Source organism: Sitophilus oryzae, unplaced genomic scaffold (assembly GCF_002938485.1).
Source record: "Sitophilus oryzae breed Bouriz unplaced genomic scaffold, Soryzae_2.0 scaffold_172_pilon_pilon, whole genome shotgun sequence".
Lineage (NCBI taxonomy): Eukaryota > Metazoa > Arthropoda > Insecta > Coleoptera > Curculionidae > Sitophilus > Sitophilus oryzae.
The window spans coordinates 4,883,835-4,889,834 of NW_022146424.1; the positions used below are offsets into that span (position 1 = coordinate 4,883,835).

The 6,000-nt window shown below is 34.6% G+C and overlaps 1 protein-coding gene across 1 annotated transcript in view; it reads right to left on the minus strand.

The window, feature by feature from the left end:
* Positions 1–4,593, minus strand: part of LOC115881607 — a 109,823-nt gene extending 105,230 nt beyond the window's left edge. The window contains exon 1 of the mRNA XM_030899155.1: positions 4,173–4,593. The gene's annotated coding sequence lies outside the window, so the exon portion shown is untranslated. The remainder of the gene's footprint in view (positions 1–4,172) is intronic.
* Positions 4,594–6,000: the final 1,407 nt, after the last annotated feature.

The following is a 6,000-nucleotide window of genomic DNA, read 5'->3' on the forward strand; positions in this document are numbered from 1 at the left end:
CAATACCAGTTTTATGAAACAGAACGTTTAATGACAATAAACTCGAATAATTAGATCCAACAATGTGTTACTTTCACTAGGGAATCGTAAAAACAAATACATTCGTAATGAAGATAGCACCGAAGACAATGATGCAGTAAGAATTTCTTAAAAAACGAACGTACAAATTTGAAAACAATAGAATCAGTGCAGACGGGAACAGACTTATCTAAACAAAATCTTGACTGATTTATAGGTAGATATTTGATATTTTAGTGCTTTAAATTGGTTATATTTTCAACCTTCCGTTTAGTTTTTATTAAATTTCAAGACACCAAATCGTTTTTTAAAAGTTTTCACAAGGGAAAACATTAGAGCAGTCATAGTTAAACAATATTAAAAGTTACAAAATTATTTCAATAATTTCTCTCATAAATATGTGGGCTAGCTTCTCTCTTATTTTTGAAACTAAAATTTCTGATATTGAAATAACAAGCAAAACATTTACATCTTTTTTCTAGCTATAAAGGGAAAGCACTGCCTATTTTGTTTCCCCCTTCTTATGTCTGCACTTGTGTCCTGTGTCCGTATGGTGTCTGCACCTTATCCCTGTGACCTACATCAGTTTTTGTAGGTCCTGGATAGGATGAAAGCATAGTTCGTTGGTTCGTTCAGTTCTTGCCTTGCATACCCAAATAGAAAATGTCGCATGCGATCCAGGGGTGCAACTTTGTTCAAGTTAGCAAGCGATCGTTTAGAAGCGATGTCAAAACCAGATCGATACTATGTTCATTGCAAAACTATTGTCGCTCAAATGCTGCGAAATATGGTATCACTATCACACTCTTGCACACGTGTCTAGACTGTCGCCTCGCCACAAAGCGAGAAATCAGAATATCGCTACGAATCGATGTTGCTACTGAACATAGTGCATCAAGCTACAAATTACTTTGCTATCGCTTTGAAACATGAACAAAGTTGCACCCCAGAGCTGTGACTTATTAGGTGCTCTGCTGTTTCAGGATCTTTATGACAGAGTATGTAGCAAAGCTTTCCTTGATACATATTAATCTCTTCTAAGTGGACAGTCATAACTCCTGTTAATAAACCTGCTGTAATCCTGCTTGTTCCATTGTGGTTTTAGAATTCCGTACTTGAATGAAAGCCTTGCTATACCTGTGCTCTTATCTATTTTTCTAGTATACTGTCTCATTTTCCCTGATCCAAAATGATTTCCAGACTCCATGAATTCCTCCACAATATTATGTTAAATAACATACGACTCTGTATTCAATTTAAACAGTAAAATAAGATGATTTAACATCTTTTCTTTCAATGTTAAGATAATGATAAGTAGAATAAAAAAAAATAATTATGGCAAACACAAAAAGAGTAAATCAAATTTTAAAGCAAAAATGTACTGAATGATTCAGTTTTGTTCAAAAATCAATTATTGTCAAAAGTTTTGTTTTACTAAATAAAAAAATTGGAAAGTTAACTGCTTATTGACCCAGAACTAATTCCAATCTCAGACAGTCATTTCGACTTTGACCTTGAATCTCAGGTAGTATTTATATTTGGTAAAATTGAATTCCTTACAAAGGAATTTCAAACCTGGCCATTTAAGATAAGTTTATCTTTTAAAAATGTATCCAAAAATATAAAATACCCCTAAAACCGGACTAAATACAAGAAGATGATTCCTACAAAACTACAACATGACGAAGGTTCGACGTTCAAAAGGCAATTCAAAAAATGATTGCCTATAATGTTCCGAGTATGCAAATGAAGTCGATGCTTTTCCAGAAATGTTTATTATATTGGATTTTTATATGGACAAAATTGAAAAAATCTCAAACAACCCTATACAGTTATTACGTGAGTGTAAATCAGTCTCTTCAGCTGTTGTTTCGCATACCATAGTATGTTTCAATATTCACCCTGTAAGTCTTCTTGGCATTTTTTGGTTGAGAAACCTTTTTTCGATCGTATATGCATCCTCATTACTACAATTGCAGGCATTTACGAAATATAAAGGAATGTTATATATGTTTAGCGCGAGGTATCTGACAGACCACTCTGTAGCGGTTAAGTGTTATAAATTAATATATTTAATAATAAGAGTTATAGGGTAGTAATAAAATTAATTTTATTTCAGCTGGTTTTGAATATGTTCTGTTGTTTATTGCCGTTAACTATGTATATTAAAATTGTATAGCTTTTTGTCGATTAATATGTAAATGAGCGTCACAATACTCATTTTGAAATTTAGCTAAGAAGTTTAGGTTTTTGAATAGGTAAAATATTATAAAATATATTAGGTATCTCTTTATACGAACATTGCTAAGTAATGCTAAAAATTTAAAACACAAAAAGTTTCCTAAAATAGCAACAACCCATTTAAAATACCAATTACCATAGAATGAATATAGAATGAGTGAAAGTGGGGTTAATCATTGCGACCTTAAAGATCTATTGTTTCCCTCTTTCTTGAGTTATAACTCATCATACAGTCTATGTATTGCTGTTGTAGGGGGACAGGGTATTTCCCACCCTCCCCTGAAAACAGATGTTCTTCCTCCGAGGGTATAAACCCTTTCACGATTGGGGTTTTACCTTCCGTGCCCTTCACAGTCGAGAAGCTCGTCTCCGGCTGAGATACCCGTGAGGTGGAGGCTGGAGGATCTGTCATGTTTTCCACCTCTTTAATTTAGTCTTTACCAATTGTCATAAGATAAATTTTTAATAAGCCGTGGAGCATTTTCTTATCAACGATTTCATCAAAGATATAAAAAAAGATAGTAGAAGAAGTGATGACTTAAGCTTGATTTTCATGCATCCGTTGTCCGACGATACGATGATACGATATTAATTTTATTGGTTGAATTGAAAGACTTTGATTGGTTTGAAATGGTTAACCAATCGAAGTCTTTAAAATCAACCAATAAAATTAATATCGTACCATCGTATCGTCGGATAACGGATGCATGAAAATCAAGCTGTACACACCAAATGTACAGACAAGAACTGCCACTGTCATGCATTTTGTCATAGGGCAGATCATAGATACCACAAGTCACCAAAACACTTTATTTTCAACCTGGGTTTGTTGATAATCATGTTAGCATCATTAGCACAGGGACTAAATCGAAAATATCTAGATTTTATCTGATGATGTGGCTAATTTAAATAAAATTTAGACGTTAGAAAATGGTTACATGAAATGTTTCCACTAAATATCATTTGCCTAATGAGGACCAACCAAAGAATGTGTGGTAGTCCATTGCCTGATATCAGCTGATTGCTGACCCACATCGTTTAAGTCTCCAGGTAACGTCATTTAGAAAACAAGATAACAGGGAGACTCAGATATATCTCTCTGATGAACAACAAAACCAGAGAGTCTTATATCAAATGAAAAACCGTCTCCCTCTTCACGTTTACTTCCGCTACAGAATGGCCTTTCATTTATCTTCAATTTGTGAAGATGTTCATATGGAGTACAATGTCCAATAAAAAAACAAATACAGTTTTAAAAGTTTTTTTGGATATGTGTCTCTTTATCTTTTCGTCATGCTACACCGGAAATACTGCAACCTGTAAAAGTTATTGTGTTTGTCCCTTTTCTAAATCTGCACCTAGGCTCCTAGCCCTGTGTTCTGTATCAAGTTGTGCAGGTCCTTGGTATGATAGGAGCATAGTTCCTCCGGTTCTAGCATTTATTTTCCAAATAAACAGTGTTGCTTGCGATCCAGAGCATCGCAGTGACATGTGCTCTGCTGTTTCAGGATCTTTATCGCGGAGTTTGCATCAAAGACTTCCTTCTTCTTTGATACAGAATGAGCTTGACAGCCTCAAGAGACCTGTTGTAAACCGCAGTTTATTCCCACTAAGCATTATCAGTTTCCTTGTAGCTTTAGAATAAGGTCCTTGCATGAAGTTTTTGCTATGTCTGTACCCTTGTCTGTTTTTCCAGTGAACAGTCTGTTTTTCCATGACTGATATAAACACTATTTATAATCGTTTTATCTCAAATTACTCTAAAAAATATGATTGACATTATTGATCATCCTATTCCAATAATTTCGTCGAAAAAAACCCTGAATTTTACATCTAATAAATTTCAAAAAGATCATGTGTGTTTATATTTTCAATTATCGCCTATTACAGTAGATTTTAACATATCTCCTTACCTCTCAAAATAAAATCAGCTACCAAATATCAGCTAATCCGTATGAACCACCCAAAATTCCATACAAACACACAAAAAATTCGCGACCAGCGACAGCCTACTACAGTTACCTCGGAATTCCTGTTATAAAACACACCTTGAATTCTTTCGGAAAGCGCACTCCGCGAGCACCAAATCTGGCCGTACCGGCGGACACGTCTAGCTCCACGATCCCCCGTCTAACAGTACTTGGCCCAAACCCTTCAAAATCCCTTCTCGGAGAACTTTTTTACGTGAACAAATACAAATATTTGCAATTAACGGATTCTTGAGTCGAGAGGAGCGAGAACCTCGACGGTACTACAGGTAACTGCTGCAGCGGTCGCCACGATTCGGCTTGGAGAATGTGGTGGCCGGGTTGCGCGGGTGAAAGGGGGGGCCAGGTACGACCCAGGTACTTGCCTGGGCGAGCGGAGACTTGGATGACGCGTCTAGCGGCGAACCGACACGCGAAGAAACAGAAGAATGGCGATTTCGTGGCGGTGTAACGTGCGGCAACGCCGCAGAGGCGGTAGATGTGGTGCTATGGTGGTACTAGTTAGGTTAGGGTTGGGTTATCTTCAAAGGTTATTCCTGATTTCTAGAAAACTAGCTGAGTACGTACGAAGCGATCAATATATATAATAATTGAAATACTATGTTTGAGGATTATTGGATTAGTAATTGATACTGTTGCTAAAACAAATTACAGATTCATTCAATTCAAATCAAAGTCAATTTTTTTGGATTTCCTTTGTTTTTTAGTTTTTTTAGTTTGTGAAATCGATATATTTGTCAATATAAATACTTACTATTTTTCAATATAACTGCAGTATTTAACATGGAGTAATGGACACCACATACACCAGCATCTTTCAGGGAAAAATCTACCCTATCGAAAGATGCGTTCAACTGCAACTGAGTGAAACATTATAGCACGATTTGTTAGTAAAAGTCTATGGAAAAAAAACCATCAAAATGTCCTCGAAACAAACGAACATTTTTTTGAATTAATGTATTTTACAAAAATTGTGGATTAAAAGTTAATTCCACAGATTTTATGATTTATAGTAAGTGGAAAGTAACTTTAAAATTTTAGAAAAATCTGTACTTTCCAACTATTTCGATGCAGAATTGCAATAGGAACCAAAAATGTTTGTTTCAGAATCTCTGGATCCAGAACAAACATCTTGAACACATATTAAAAAAATCCAAAATAATGTTTGTATTTAATAATAATTTTTTTTTACATATTTTATATTTTATGTTAAAAATATAGCATTTGCTTTCCTTTTAAAAAATATACAGGGTGGTCCGAACTGTATTCCGGAAACTTCGGCAGCATATTCTGCAAATAAAAATAAGTAAAAAAGTTCGTATAAATGTATGTCCTCAAATACATAGTTTCGGAGTGTAGGAGTTTCATTGTTATTTTGATTTTTTCCAAATAATTTCTGAAGTAACGTCAATATTTGGATGAAAGTTAGTGTTTGGGAGTTTATTGACATGAGAAATTCGATTTTGATGTCAATGTGACTCCTATTTGTAGGGGGCGCCACCTGCATATGTTTTAACTGTTTTGAAGAGTAATAACTTTTCATCCGTACCTGCATAAAACTACTGGGTAAAAAAATATACATTTACGACGTTTTTTACGTAAAAAATGTCTCTTGGTAAAAATCGCTACGAGTAATGGTTTTCGAGATAATTGGAATCGAAATTATTAATACCTGTCATCATTGACATAAATTAAACATATATGTTGACTAAATAGTTATTAGACTGAAATCATAAATTTGAAATGGTTTTGT